This window comes from Hemicordylus capensis, chromosome 2 (genome assembly GCF_027244095.1).
Source record: "Hemicordylus capensis ecotype Gifberg chromosome 2, rHemCap1.1.pri, whole genome shotgun sequence".
Taxonomy (NCBI): domain Eukaryota; kingdom Metazoa; phylum Chordata; class Lepidosauria; order Squamata; family Cordylidae; genus Hemicordylus; species Hemicordylus capensis.
This window is the reverse complement of record NC_069658.1, coordinates 124,015,453-124,031,335: the sequence shown is the minus strand read 5'-3', so window position 1 is coordinate 124,031,335 and position 15,883 is coordinate 124,015,453. Positions and strand designations below refer to the sequence as shown.

The 15,883-nt window shown below is 44.8% G+C and overlaps 1 protein-coding gene and 1 non-coding gene across 4 annotated transcripts in view; one reads left to right on the top strand and one right to left on the bottom strand.

Moving 5' to 3' along the window:
- Positions 1-1,858: 1,858 nt before the first annotated feature.
- Positions 1,859-1,934, bottom strand: TRNAI-UAU (transfer RNA isoleucine (anticodon UAU)). Its single transcript has one exon. It is a non-coding gene; the product is annotated as a tRNA-Ile (tRNA).
- Positions 1,935-11,296: 9,362 nt separating this feature from the next.
- The window catches only part of ELAVL2 (ELAV like RNA binding protein 2), a 185,189-nt gene continuing 180,602 nt past the window's right edge, over positions 11,297-15,883 (top strand). For 2 of the 3 annotated variants that reach the window (XM_053298738.1, XM_053298723.1), the window contains exon 1: positions 11,298-11,882. The gene's annotated coding sequence lies outside the window, so the exon portion shown is untranslated. Of the gene's footprint in view, positions 11,883-15,883 lie in introns of all 3 variants that reach the window. The other variant, XM_053298729.1, reaches the window with a different exon arrangement.

The window sequence follows — 15,883 nt, the reverse complement described above, 5'->3', positions numbered from 1 at the left end:
ATCCTAAGTGGCTTGAAGAGTAATCCCAATTTTCATCTTTGTTGTGTAAGTGTTGAGTTGCCACAAAATTATCTTCAGTGCAATATGGTTGCAATAATTTTAAATGAATTGTTTAATTTCTAAAATGAGAAGCCTCATGGCTCAAATATGCTAGAAAGTACCACCCTCCAATCTCTGGAGTTGTGAGTGGGGCTAGACGTGTTTAAGTTTGTGAGGAGGGAGGCATTCTGGACACATTCAGAGGCATCTGCTACTTAATGAGGCTGTTCTCACAAGCTGCCAAGACTGGGCTAGGGCAGCTAAGCCTGGGCTTAACTGTCCATGAGAACCACTAGGAGCTGCATGGCTCCTGGCAGCACCTTGCGGGAAACCCAAGGAGCCCACTGGTTAGCTGAGATTAAGGGCGCAAGCTTGCCCTTAACCCGGGCTAACTGCTTGTGTGTCACCACCTGCTGCTCCCAGTGGTGCTTGCTCAGTGCATTGTGTGATTTCTATGGGCTGCGACACGTTGCCCCGGCCCCTGAACTTCCGCACTGCCTGGGGTAGCAGCAGCTCATCTGGGTATGCAATCCACCCACCCAGCAACTCTTTTGGGTCATCTGCAGGGAAGGTTAGCTGCTGCGGCCTTCCCCACCACCCTCATGGGATCGTGAGAAAGGGCTCAATGTGTTCCAAGCTGAACTCTGCTGTTGGAAACTGACCCTTCTTGAGGCTAAACTCTGGCTAAAATGAAGACTTGAGATTGTTGAAGTGACAGATGAGTTGCTGATAATCTAACCAGCAGGGCTATGTTTCCAGGCAGTACAACGTGCTGGTTATTACATTTAAAGCCCTAAGTGGCTTAGGTCTGGGTTACCTGAAAGAGCGCCTTTCTCTATAAGATCCTCACTGCTCATTAAGATCATCTGGAGGGATCTGTCTTTGGGTTCCACCAGTTCATCTCATGGTGACCTGGGATCAGACTTTCCCAGTTGATGCCCCAGGTTGTGGAACGTGCTTCCCAAGGATATAAGAGGATTGTGTTCCTTGGAGGCCTTCATGAGAGTCTTAAAGACCCATTTATTCAGCCTGGCTTTTTATGATATCTAGTTATAATCTGGTTTAAATGTTTCTTGGCTTTAATTGTTTTATTTTGTGTTTTTGACTTTAATGTAAACCACCCTGAGCCACTTCAGGAAGAGCGATATACAAATTAAATGAATGAATAAATAGTAAATAAATCACCCAGGCTTGTTCACATGAGGCATTTGGGGCAATCGGATTGGTTGCAAGAACTTGGGGGTGGGGGAGTTTGTGAGCCATTTCAGTTCCCAGCCGCTTGGATCCTCCACTCAGATCCTCCCACCCACTCCGATAACCAGGCTGCCACTCACAGATGTGCCAGCCATCACGGTCAAAGTGCTCCCCCCTTTACACAAATGGTGCTGTAACCATGAATGTCCAGCAGGAGTGAGGGAGTGAGTGATAGCAGCCACATGGGACTTCTTCCCCACTTTTGCAGCTGTAACCATGAGTGCCACTGTGCTCAGTATAATCTGCACAAGCCCATTGTTTCTTTCTATTCATTTTCAAGTGCATGTTTTCCCATCTCTCTGTAATAACAAGAAGCTTCTTGCCAAAGCAGGATTTCAGCATCACCAATGCAGCCATTACAGGGTTAGAGTGAGTGGTTTCAGCTTGTCTGATTTCCAAATGTAGACACAGAAGCCACAGTAGCAATCGGATGATGTTCTTGTTGTTGTTTTAACAGAAATCGCATATGCAGCTGCCGTATATAGAGACACAAACCATTGGGCCCTCCAGCTCAGTATTGTCTGCTATATCTGGCAACAGCTTTCCAGGGTTTCCTACCTCTTCCTGGAGGGGCCAGGGATTGAAACTGGGACCTTCTGCATATAAAGCAGATGCTCAACCATTGAGCTACAGTCCCTTCCCCAACATCTGGAAAGCTTATTTGGATATGCTGTTCTCAAATAATGTAAACTATGAAAGCACCTTCTTCATGTGGATCTGTGGCTGTTGGGGTGGCAGGGCTATTCTAGTAACCCTGGGTGTGGCTGTATATGAGTAGATTAGGTTCAAAAAGGAGGATGATTTGGAATACTGAAATATGATATGGGAATATTTCTTGGAATGTGGTTAGCAGACAAAAGTAGTCTTTGTATAAAGATGAAACTTTATTGATGATAAATATCAGGTTATGCTTCTATGAATTCTCTACTTTTCTGCTAAATTGTGGGGGTGGCTATGTGTTGTGTGAGGCAGGACAGAGTGAGTGAGTGAGTGAGTGAGAGAGAGAGAGAGAGAGAGAGAGAGAGAGAGAGAGAGAGAGAGAGAGAGAGAGAGAGAGAGGTGTGCATGTGTGCTTCCTAGAATTAAAGTAGCCTAGCAAATGAAATCTATATGGGCAAGACACAAAACAAGCACTATTGCATTATGATTGCAAGAGGCCATTAAAACAATCTTAACCCTTTATCATCAATGGGACTTTCATTGCACTCTCTAGAATCAGCCTGAACTGACTGCTGCAAAATCCAAAAAGCAAACTGATTGATAATGGGATGGGAAGAAACAAGAACAGCCAATACCAGCATTAATTTAGCATCAAATCAATATACTCGGTATGACTAATAAACATGCTGTAATTGCGCTGGATGAGGTGAGCCACTAAGCCCCTGGTTCAAATCTTACCTCAGCCACAAACTCACTAAGGCTGCAATCTTGCTCACACTTACTTGACAACAAGCCCATTGATCCTGAATGGAGTTTTCTCCTGAACAAACATGCATTTTTGCTGAACCAGTCTGAACCAGTCTATTTCAGCCAGTATATTGAATTGTGTTTACATAACTCTTACTGCCTTGACTTCTGAAACGTCCTTATAGAGTAAGTTTTCTGGCCAAATATTGAGAGGGTAAGACTATCCACCTGCCCTATTTTAAGGACTACATTTCTTTAGTCTGAGGCTGTAATCATATGCACATTTTAATGGGAGCAAGCTTCAGTAAATGCAGAGTGAACCACTTATGTGTAAAGGTCAATAGGAGCAGATTGCATATTTTAAAATATAGTGGCCTACATACTATGCAGTCTTACTCCGGTTTTTCTGATTGTTCCATGCTGCTGAAGGAGCCAGTGGTCTTGTGCTCAGAGCCTTGGGTCTTGGAGGTGGTGACTCCGGCAACTCCCCCTCAACACAGGAAATTGTGCAACAAAGAGAAAGCTATGACAGCTAGCTGGTAACATCCAATCCTGTTGGCTGTTTATCCATCTCTAGGATAGGCAGCCCTCATCAAGGCTGTCCTTAGAGAGCCCTGGCAGGGAACAGGGCCCAGGGCAAATCAGCCAATGTGGGGGCCCCTTCCAGTTAATTTTCATGGGGGTTAAAGGAGCGGAGTCCAGAGTGGTCGCCCTGCTTGCCCTGCCCTAAGGACACCCCTGACCCTCATAGCAAAGCTGCCCCTATGGGGGAAGGAGTTGCCCCAAATCAAATATGTTATATGCTGCACTGTTGCAGAACCTTCAGGTAAAGTATGGTCGCCATTGAGTCAATGTCAACTCCTGGCGACCACAGAGCCATGTGCTTTTCTTTGGTAGAATACAGGACGGGTTTACTATTGCCATCCCCTGCACAGTATAAGTTGATGCCTTTCAGCATCTTCCTATATCACTGCTGCCCAATATAAATGATTCAGGATACACACAAGGAAATTCCTTATAACTGTAAGAGCTGTTCAACAGTGGAAAGGTCTGCCTCATTCAGTGGTGGGCTCTCCTTTGCTAGAGGTGTTTAGGCAGAGGTTGGATGGCCGTCTGTCAGGGATGCTGTATCAGTTTCCTGGACTGAGCAGTGGGCTGAACTAGAAGAACTCCAATATCCCTTCCAATGCTAAAATTCTATAACTCTATGGCTCCACACATTTGCACAGAGTGGGCTGATAAACTAAGGTGGTAGAATTCTAGTCTGCTCTCGTGCAGATTGCAGGTGGGGTGTCATATTTTAGAATGCTCCTCCATGAAATAGAGAAAGATCACTGCATGTAGCAACGGAGTATGTCAGAGCAAAGGTTTAGTGCAGATCCCTTCTTGATTTGTTTACTGCACACAGGATGTTTAAGCTTGTTTCTAACATTACACTGGAAGATATCTTTAAAGCATGTCCCACAAATCTGTCTCTCATGCATGTGATCTTATAATCTAAAGATCTAATTAATTATGTAGTTCTCCAACCATAGAGAATGTAGTTGGAAGATTTTTTTAAGGTAGTAATGGACAATAGCCATTATTTCCCAGCATTATATTATTAGAAAAAACGATTATGGCACAAGAGAGATATTTCAGTGCAATGCACACACTTTTCTCCCTCAGCTAATTGCATAAAAACATAAAACTCCAGTTCCTGAAAGTAATATTCTTATTTTAACTTTTTGTAACTTAAATACATGTTAATTGTTACAATGTAATTATTAGAATTGTATATTTCCCAATTCTTGAAGGAACTTGAACCAAGTTTATACAAAGAAAGTTTGTAGAATGTACTTTCCAGAATGTTTGTAGAATGTACTTTCGTTATGAATTCTCATATTGATTTATAGTATTAAGTAATAGTAACTTATTGGAATATATTTTACAATAGTTTTATAGCAATTTTCTATGATTTTAAAAGACTATAATTATTAAAAATGTTTTTACGGATTGTACTCCAGCTATATGTCATGTCTTAGGATAACTTTTCACTGTTTTGTGAAGTCAAAGAGGAAAGGAAAAATGTAGTTCTCTAGTTTTGCGAGGGGCAGGGGAGGTGAAGATGCTTGCACTTCACTCCCATTATTTGAAACAGCTAGCAGCAAAAGGCAAGTGCCAAACAATATATGAATGAGCAAATTACTTTTGCTGCATGTAATGTTTTTGCAGCTACTTACCCTCTATAAGTATTATAATCTTTTTATCCTCTCAGTCATCCAAGGATTATTGTTTTCATCCTCTTTTCTTCCCCTGTTAGTGGTTTTGAGAAAGTATCCATGTTGTGAAAAAGAGAATAGATTCCTTGCACTTTCCTCCCTGCAACTTCCCCTTTACCATCTTGGGTACACATTATATTCTGTATCACAAATCACAGTAAATAAGATCTATTTTGCTTCTGGTGGAATATTAGGAGACACCTGTAGTTACTTCTTCATCAGCTCTGTAGTGATGATCATTAATCATGATCATAATGATCACAACCATGGTTGTTCCATTGTTTGTTATGCCCACTTCCAACTCTTACATTTCACACTAGCTGAACAAAAAAACAAGGCTAACTTTACTATTGTTAATCACAATAGTGCATAAGCCACTGAGCAGTGACATGCCTATATGTCCAGGCATGAGTCTGCAGGCAACTTAGTCAGTGACTCCCAAAAAAACCCACCAATGGGATTTCATGGTTTGATAGCAACTCTCTTTAGTTCCAGAAAGCCTTCGGCAGTCAAGTCCAAAGCCACATGCTGGTATCACATTGTCCACAACATCTACAACTGTCACCCCTTGTGAGACAGTCTTGGAGCTTATAGAGTCTTGGAGCTTATAGTGCAATATATTATATTTATCAATCATCTCAATAATCCTTACAACAAACCTACAAGGAAGGCAGTATTATTCCTACTTTACCAATGGGATGGGGAGGGCTGAGGGTTGAGAAATAGTACCTTGATTAAGGCGACCTCACCATACAGAAGGAGACCTCTCAGCTTGCACTGCAGATGGATCAGCTCTTGTGCCCTCTCTTATGCTTTCCATCTTAACTAAATAAAGTAAGTCTTATTTCAAAATGAGACATATTCTCTCTAAAGCAGGGAGGAGCTGAGTCCCTGACACCATTAGCCTTTCCAACAGGATTTGTTGTTTCCACAAACAGCTCAGCATATGGCTCATTTTTCTTGCACCAATTCAGTAATTATTCCAAAGCTCATTAGTTAGGCTTTCCCCGCTTTCAGAGATGACTTTGCTAATTTATGATCCCTAAGGGAGGAAGGGTGTGTTTGTGTACACATGGAGGCCACTTTCTCCCTATCCGCAGTTACTGGTGGAGTATTTATATTAGTGGGCACACACATCGCTCATGTGCACATACATGCGCACACACAATGCGATTTCATCTATCTTTCAGAGGAATGATGGATGTGTGCAGTCTTCCAGGGCAGTTATAAAAATGAATGTTGTTGCATGAGGAATATTTTCTTCAACTCAACATGGGATCAACCATTCCATTCCCAACTCATGTATCATTTAAGGACAAGAAATGTGGGGTTCTTTTCTTCTTCTTTCAAAGCAGCACTAAATCAGGGCTGTCAAGCCCCCTCCCCCTTGCTTGAAAGACATTCTAACTACCTCTGTTTACTTTAGCTGTCCTATTAGCAACACGCTGCTGCCTGTAGCCTCTTCCTCCCACCTCCGAATTTCAATTTCTTAATTTACAGCACGGATTTTCATATATATAACAAAAAAGCAGAACCGGAGCTGGATCTGTGGCTGCTGCTCCCTTAGCATGGGGATGGGCTTATCAAGGCTGAAGTTTGGCGCATTGCAAGCGCTCCCCATTCAAGTGATTATCTGTCGAGGACCTCTCGAGCCATCTCCATCTCTGCAACGTGCTGATAAGACAGCTGTTTCTCTCGCCGCCGTGTCTCTCTGGGCCTCGGTCTGTCTTTTGGTACAAACTGTGGCTTTGTTACCGTGGCCTGGTGCTGTCACTTTCTCTGTTGTGCAGGCGTTTGATCCGAGCACAAAGCGGGAGGGGGGAAGGAGAAGAGGGAGGGGAAAGGCGATGGAACCGATCGCCTGGCTGGTAGACATGGCCTTAAAAAAGAATAGAAAGAAACCAGAAACCTGTGTTGCACCCAAGTCATAGGGAAGCGGTAGGGAGAAATGCCCACCACATAAAGAGCACACCAAAAAGCCCCCTCTCCTCACTTCTTTTAAATTCTAAAAAATGAAGAGAAATAACAAGGAGTTTTTGCCGAGAAAGCAAACAGATGGCTTCCCCCAATCTGAATCCAAATAACGATCATTTATCTTCCCTTTCAAGAAGTTAAGGGGTTGTTGGTGTCTTTGCCTGTAAAGAATATTTTTTAAAACCCTCCCCCGCTCTCCCTCTTTCCTTCTCTCCCCACCCCCTTGTACTTACCAGTCCTTCACTGGGGGTGGGGAAGAGGGCAAGACACGTATCATATTAGCATTAAGACTGCAGCACTTAAAAAATAATAATACTTGAGAACAATGGCAACTTATAGGCTTATAGTACGGTTTGCTTCCAACATGTGTAGCGCGATCCTACGCATATTTACCTAGGAGTAAGCCTATCTGAATCAGTTGGTCTTACTCCTTAGTAAGTGAGTTTGGATTGCAGCTTTGGTTTCAACATGATTTACTTTCTAGTACATATATTTAGGCTCCTTGTTATCGTGTGCTCCTAAAACGAAACACATTTCCTTTAAAGTGGGCTCTCCAATGAAAATAGTATGTAGACTTACAGTTTAGCAAATATGTTTAGGTATGAGGCACGTGGATGGTAGTTTACAAGAATGAGAGAGAGAGAGCGTATTAAAATATCAAAGTTCTTGTAGGCGGTGTGAATTAGGCAACACGTAGACCTAGCTATTTCAGAAGTGGAACGATTTCCTTGGATACCTTTCTACTTGTTTTATACTCATTAAGTTATCCAGCTTGCCCAGCAAACATGACCTTAACAGGACCCTTTAAAAAGGGCTGCTTTAAGTGCGATCTCCCAACTCACACAATTTCACACATGGACAGCACTAAGTAGCAACTATCTCTTTGAGCTAATGTGCTTTTCAGACCAAATAGACCCTTAGTTACCATCTCAGATTTGAAAACAAAAACAAGAACCTACACGGAGGCCCGATTTCAACGGGGCAGGCTAATCTCTTATAAAGATGGAGCTCGTTGCGGCTACTGTTAAAGTCTTGACAAAAGGCTTACACACACACGTACACACACACACACCTTGGCTTTAACTCCTAGCAGATTGTTACACCTATGTGACTTCTGGTGCGCTGATAGTGGGAGACTGCTTAGAAGGCAAGAGACAACGCTCTGCGTTGATGAGCGAGAAGCTCGCTGGGCTGAGTTCCTCTGTCCGTGGTCCTGAAATACCTCCAACTGTAGGCGGGAGCTATATAGTGGAAGTTGACGCTTCAGTGCCGCGTAGATCTTTCCGGGAGGTTTCCATCCTATGCCCAGAACCGTGTTGTTTTGCTGAATCAAGCATATCTTCTTGGATACGTGTGTCAAAACCAGCTTTTTTGTTTGCTGAAGTTGCCAAGACGCTATTCTTGAGTTTGGTGAATTGTTGTAGGAAAGCAAAGCAAAACAAAACACCCCTATTCTATTCTGTACAACGTTATCCATATCCATAAGTGTTTGGGTTTTTTAAGTGATAAACCAAAGTATGTATTAAGTTTTCACATGCCTTTACCGGCTTTGCTAGGCATGGAGGGAAAGCAAGAAAGGGACTTGTGTAACCAGAAACATAATTTCCCTCCTCACTGTGTTCTTGGAGTATTCATGTTTGGGGAATGATGAGGGTTGGGTTTTTTGTTTTTTATTTTATTTTTGTTTGTTTTTTAACGTAGTTTGGGGGAAAGGATAAACTCAACCCGACTAAAAAAAGACGGATCTCCTTGCCTTCAATGACTGCCCAAAGAAAAATGGGAAGGACCCAGGAGTAGGTAGTCTGGAAGCTATGGAAACTGTTTTCTTGCTTAATTCCACTTGATACAATGTTAAGTGTGTGTGTGTGCGCGCGCGCGCGCCGTTCAAGATAATTAGAGAAAGGGGTTATCCAATTGCTGTCTATAGGATCACAACTTCTTATAAGAGCCCACGAGTCCTGGGGAAAAACTGACAAAATCTTAGTTCTTAAGTCTCAAACAAAAAGTACATATTCAGGAATTCGCTTGAACTGTTGGTTCTGAAAACTTAGGAAGAGTTTTTTTCTTTTCTTTTTTTAATGATTTGATTGGAGAAAGAATGTCAGCTCACTAAACCGTTTAGACGCTGACATTTCACAAGGTTACTGCCATTCTCGTCGAAATGTTCCTGAAGCGGGTTAAAAGAAGTAGCAAGGAACTTTCTTTGGGTTTGCTTATCCTTAGGAGACGATGCCGATGCTCTTAGCCTCCCTGTTTCCCACTCATCCTTACCCCCTCTTTGCCACACAATAACCAGGCTTCATCAAGATAAGATACTGGGGGGGGGGGGTGTCTAATACACGGCTAGAGAGAATACAAACGCTCACTCTTTTGTTTTAATGTTGACAACCTTAGACATGATGGAAACAAAGTTAGTGGTTAGCTGTACCATAATTAACTAACATCATGCCTAGAATTTAAAGTAGATCAAACCCAAACCCTCACGATGTTTTATGGGACATCAAAACTGGAAACCGATCTTTGCAGTGGGGATCATTATAAAGTTGTACATAAGCAAGACTTGCTAGGAAAGTGTCCGTCCTCGTGATGGCACTTTGACCTTCGATTTGTTCCCCATTGTTTGGCCTTTGGGTCTGTTCCATCCCATATTTGTCAAGAGCAGGTAATTCGACATTCAAGAAGTTTGTGCTAGACAGATGTTATCCGTGACACATCACCCCAGGTGGAAGCAAGGGTTCGTTTTAGAATGAGATGCCCATTCTATTTCACCACCAAGTTGTTAGGCAAGGTGTCAAAGCAACCCCGCGCCGCCCTCCCTCTTCCACTCCGGTACTATGACGTCGATTGAATGCTGAGATTATATGGACCAAACGGCGGGATAATCGAAGGCTCTCGGATCCGTTCCATTCATCATTGATAAACACTCAAGGGCGCACTCCCGCGGAACACTAATTTACGTTGTGCTGATCTTCCAAGCCCTTACGCACGTCTCTTGCACCCTCTACATGCAATTTCCCGATTGTGCTAAAGAGAAGTCTGAGAGGGTGGGAGCGGGATGGGGAGACTGGGGATCATCTTTCGAAGGGCACATAGGGCTTGGTTGGTGTAACTAAAATCTCAGCGGTTATTTCCTCCTCCTCCCTTCCTCCACCAGCAAGTGTAGCCTAGAAAGCGTTCGAGAGAGAAAGCAGGTTGAAGTAAAGGGAAAGGACACGGAAGGGCAAAGGCGTGGAAAGTACATGCAGGGTGCACTGTGTAAAAATTCTTCCTTCTCAGACAGAATCCATCAGAACAATTAGGAAGAAACAGAAGGGCTTACTCTCCTCACGGCCAGCCCCGCCCAGGCAAGTTAGGAGAACATCTAAATGACTGTCTTATAACTTTCATTGAGAGTGGGTGAGTTATGGGCAGGAGGCTACAGCACGACCCGGAAAGGTCTATTTGCTTGACAACTCCCACACTCTTCATCACAAAGAAGAAAGGAACACGCCCAGCCTTGATCATGAAATCACACACACACCCCTATACCTCGGTCTGCAATGGGTATCGGATCGGGCTGCCTTTATAAACCTAAGATAAGTTATCTGGGGAGATAGAATCAGCCCAGCTCTTTCAACCTGGTCTGAAGAAAGTTCAAATTTCTTTCTGTTATTTCCAGGTTGTATTCCCACCCGCCTCCACTTCTTCTGCACGGGTTGTCCTACATTTCGGTCGCCAGAGACTAAAGGGTGAAGTGTGTGTGTGTGTGTGTGTGTGTGTGTGTGTGTGTGTGTGTGTGTGTGAGAGAGAGAGAGAGAGAGAGAGAGAGAGAGAGAGAGAGAGAGAGAGTCTTGGTTACTACAGCGAAGTTGTGCCTTGCTCTTATAAGAAGACCCCTGCCTAGGCGGGCAACCTCTCCTCCTCACTCTAAAGAAGTGCTGAAACAGATGTTTATATCCAAATCCAAACATTTTAGCGCTCAGATATAACATGCAAAGATGTAGCAAGGATTCCATCACGGTATTGCATCTGCCTAGTTCAAGAAAGTTTTTTCTACAAAAAGAGAGAAGGGAGGGAGAACTGCGCAGTAGCTTCATTGCTGCTAGCACATCCTACCCTGCTTTCGATCTACGCTGCCTCAAACGCTCTGTCTGGCTTGTCCCTGCACCGAGTATGGAATTGCTCGGCTCAACCCACCCTGAAATGGGACTCCATTGAGCTTGCCGGATTGACACAGAGTGACAGCCAATCAAGTCTGGCCGCTTCCTCTGGGCGGTGCCAGAAGCATCCCATCGGACCAATCGGGGGAGAGAGAGGCTGTGTCAGCATGTTCAGTTGCCTCTGGATTCGGCGTATACTTCCGCGCGTGGCACCCGGGATAGGTGGGAGAGCCTGGCACGGCTGCAGAGACACATACGCGCACACACTCGTGCGGAAGCAGAGGAGCGCCGGGTGATACGGTTCCTATAAATCTGTGATCCAGTCCACTTCCCATTTAAGGCGTCCTCCCCCCTTATGTCTGTTCTCAGTTAAAGAGATGCAGCAGCTTACTTCGATTGAGAGCTGCTAGAAAGAAACAAGGAGACACAGAGAGGGAGGCTGTCTTTTAAGAAACCCTCCTTTCATCCCTTCTTTCCTTTGTTCCTACCTTTTATTTCTCTTCCCCTCCCCCTTTTTTGTTCAGTTGTGTTGTAACAGGAGAACATATCCGTCTTGTCACGCTCCCTTTTTTTAAGTTCTCCCTTTTTTCTTTTTTAATTTCCCCCCTCCCAATTTCTTTTCGTGCTGAGGGAGCAGAGGAGAGACGCTTTTAATTTTTATTTTCCTCCATTTTTATTTGCTTGTATTTACAACTGTCCGCAATTTTAGGTTTGGGGTGCTGTCTTGAGACCTACCCATCTGCTTCTTACTCATCTTTATTGGGAGACCCTACATCGTTACTTTTTTTTTTAAGCTGAAGCGAGAAAGGTAAGTCGTGCTTTTATTACCTTTTTTAAAAAGTATTTTTTGGTAGTTGTTAGGTTGGCTGCACTAGATGCAAAGAAATGATAAAAGTGCATGCAGTATAGAATTAAGTTTATCCCACACGCTTCTGCTTGGTTTCCAGCAGTTCGTGTCTATTGCAGCAGGTGAATAGGGTTAGATACCCAATGTATCGTCGGTTATAGGAATATCTGTGTGAAAGAGAATACTGGTAGAAGACGATGTCCGATTCTTATTTTCTTTTACATGCATTCAGGCAGTCAGGTGCGCATACGGCGCGCTTCAAGGTGCCTCAAGAAACAGATTAGCTACCTGAAGGTGTAAAGTTCAACGCCTTTTAAAAACTCTGACCGTGAAATGCGTCTCTCGCGTTGGACCAAGGGAAAGTACCCAACACCCGGCATGAGGATGAATGAATGAAATGAGTATCGCTTTGAAGAGCTTAAACTGGCGTTTGCAGATCAGACGGGATAAGCTCCCAACTCTAACTGCATTAGCCAAATAGCATTTGGTGGCTCGGGGGGAAAGTGGAGGGGGGTGGAGTAGGAGAGAGCGGCGAGAGGCAATGACTTGGAATCGGTCGAGCCCGCAGATACTAGTATTGTCACTGTCCGAGCGGATGGCCAAGATGGGGTGGGGAGGTGACAGCAGGGTGGCAGAACCAGACTTTTAAAGAACCTTCCAATGACAATTAGAGCGCTCTGTAGGGAGGGTTCAGCTTTTATATCCGGGAGACACGATTTTCTTTGTTCTAGGGAAGCGGAGGGGGGGAGAAATGCTTCAGTTCTTGATGCAGCCGAAAGGCGTTCTATTGGGAGCCCTACTAGCGCACTTGGTTAAGCGTAGAGTGATCCATTTCCCTCCGTCGCTGTCCTTGGTCCTGACAGGGGGCGGCTGCATTCAAACCCAGGAAAAAGAAAGCGATCCCCTGAAGCTAAAAACCGTAGAGTCAGCCCAACGACGAGACAATCCTCCCAGTCCCCTCCTATTGTGAAACTGACACCATGCTAGAGAGGAAGCGAGGCGTTCCTGATTTAGATCCTTCTTTCGTTTTGCTTGGTATCAACATTGAGGAAGACCGCCTAGGCGCCTTTTGTTTAATAAAGCAGAAAGGCGGGCACACGCCCCTTCGCCCGCAGATGCTTGGGTCTTGCATGAAAGAAGTTAGTGGCAAAGGAAAAATAAAATGGAGCGTGAAGATTGTGGTATGGTAGAGGTCGTTTAACAGGATGTCTTAAAAAAAAAATCGTCTCCTTTGCTTGTATTAAAGGGCTTCAGGCTCGCCCTGCACCGTGTGTTCCATGGAGTACCGGCCCCGGCTCTACCATGGTAGCTTAATTTATGCCCAGCACGTTGCTTATATGTACCCACCTATTCTACGTCTGAGAAGCCTTGAACAGAAGAGCTGTATCACGGTGGCAAATTGGTAGCCTGGACTCCCTCCTTCCTTTCTGGGTTTATTTTAAGTAGATCGGGAGGGGCACTGGGATCGAGGCGCTATGATTTAATTGATAATTGCAGATTTATACGAGCCGGCTTTGGCGTTGGGAGGGCGGGGTGGAGGGATTGGAAGGAGAGCGAGAAAAAACCCAGGTAGACTAGTACGTTTCGAGGGATGTGACGATTATTTTCCACATTAAGCAAGAAACACACACCCCTTCATGCCTTGAGGTATATACGTCTCTGTCTCATATATAGTATTGCCCAAATGCAAGGAAGTCGTTACCGCCCTGCACGACAGCAATCCGATTGCGTTTAGGTATACGGAAGGCTGCAAAATGCAGAACTGCATTTTGCAGCCTTCCGTATACGTCAGTGGGACTCCTTTGGAGTAGGTGGCTGGAGGGTTGAAGCTTTAGATCCTCCTCAAGGGACAAAGAGAATTTCCGCCTTTCTTAATTTAAAGGAGGCATAACGTGAGGAGCTTTCTGCGGGAAGGGGTGGGGGGGCGGCTTGGAGCGTGCTTGGTGAAAGCTAGATTCTAGGCGAGTGATTGCTTGGCTTTGGTCTACCATAAGCGAGTTCGCATGGTTTTTAAAGCTCGCCTTCTCAGGCCACGCTGCAAGCTGGCATTACCACAGTGTGGGAGTTAACGCTAAGAAGTTAAGCCACTCTCTGTCTGGAAGGCACGCCTTTCCTAATCAACACTCAGCCTGCACTGCCACTTAACCACCCAGCGCACTTGATCTTAGCACACTTGAACTGGGACTACACCAGTACAACCAACTGGGGGGACAAGTGTAGCCCCTTGAGTTGTAGTCTACATGAAGGCTCTAAAAGAAGCGGGTGGCCTTGCGCTTCGTTCTGTGCAAGAAAGAAAGGAGAGTACAGGTAACCCATTTCAAAACCATGAGGGGGGCGATACTCTTGTCTCGGTTTCCTCCCCCTTTAGAAGGAAGGAGAGTGCAGTACTTCCACCCTCATTAAATAGGTATCACCAGGATACTACAGAGGGCCCTAAAGGCCTCGCATAGCATCCTCATCATAACCCAACAAAACGGTCAATTTTCCGAGCGTGCAAAAGTGGTGAACCTAGGGCGGAGCACGCGCTCCTGAAACTGCTTAATCAGGCCCGCCTGCCTGCCCTTTCGACTGGGTCTAGAGGCCTGCTGAGAGCAACTCAAAGATCCAAGGGCATTTCGCTTGAAGCAAGCCTCTATTTTGACACCCCCTTGAGCTCTGTATTGGATAAACACCCGTAATGCAATTGTTATGAAAAATGCTTCTACACAGGGTAAAGGCGATGGCGATAAGCCTCCTAGCAGAGGACTTACAGAGGGGGGCAGGTGCGAGCCACGCCATCTAATTGTCTGGTGAAGGTCACGCTTACGGTCTTCTCCGCCAAAAGTCGGCAGGGGGAAATCCTGCTAGATTCGGAGGGATTTAGAGCTGCCTCGCGGGCAGGACTTAGTAGCTAAGTGCTTGCGAGGAAGGAGAATGGGCACAGTTGTCGATGATTGAATTACTGGAAGCTGCCATTCTAATGTCACCTGCGTGTTTTTAAATCTCCACGGTCTAATTTTCCGAGCGTGCAGAGATAAGGGTGCACATTTCTGAAGGCACTAAACCCGGCCAATCGGCATTAGGCCTGTTGACCTGAAAGGAACCCAGCCAGCCCTAACTGTGTAGTATCTATAACGTAGTCTCTAGTGGAATAAGTCTCACTGAAGTGAACTCAGTAGGGGACTTCCTGGGTGAACAGGTATGACTGGGTGCGCTGTGTTGAGTGGAGTCAGGCGGTAACACTTCAAGTCTGCTCAGACTTTCTAGATGCGAATGTCACTAGTTACTACTCCGAATTAAGAGGGCTGGGTGATCGACAGTCCTTCTTCCGCCCCTTTTGGCTGGACGTCCTTTCTCCAACTCCTGAATAGATGCTGGTGAGAAAACCAGCAAGGGCATTTATAGCAAGTGGGGGAGAGGGGCTACAACCTAGAAGGGGAAATACTTACACACACTCTTAAATCGGTATGAAGCCAAAGGGATTTTGGCAACAACCCACTTCAGATCACTTAGACAGAAGGATCTAATCGGTAAATCCTAGCATGAAGGCTTAAGTGGTTTATGGACGAGAGCCACGAACGACTTCCTTTTACGTAGCTTCACAGTCCTCCATGAATCTTTAATGCAGCTTTCTGCAGTTAAAAGGCTTTGTGGATGACAGCCAAAAAGCGCTCGTTCGAAACAGTTTACTCTAAAGTAATTCTATTGACCAAGGGTTATTTCAAATTAGGTTTTACAACCGGAGCTGCTTACTACTTTACATGCTTGCTCGGAAGCAAGCTCAATGAACCCAGTTGCATAACTTTGCACAGGGCTTGTAGCCCTGGCATGTCTAAATAGACTTACAGTACATATACATCTTTACTTCGAAGTATATAATATGTACTTGGAAGTATCCCATTATGTTCAATAGGGTTTACTCCCAGGTAAGTGTGCATAGGACTGCAGCTGCAGTAGCTAAATGGGTGTAAGTTGCATTGAAG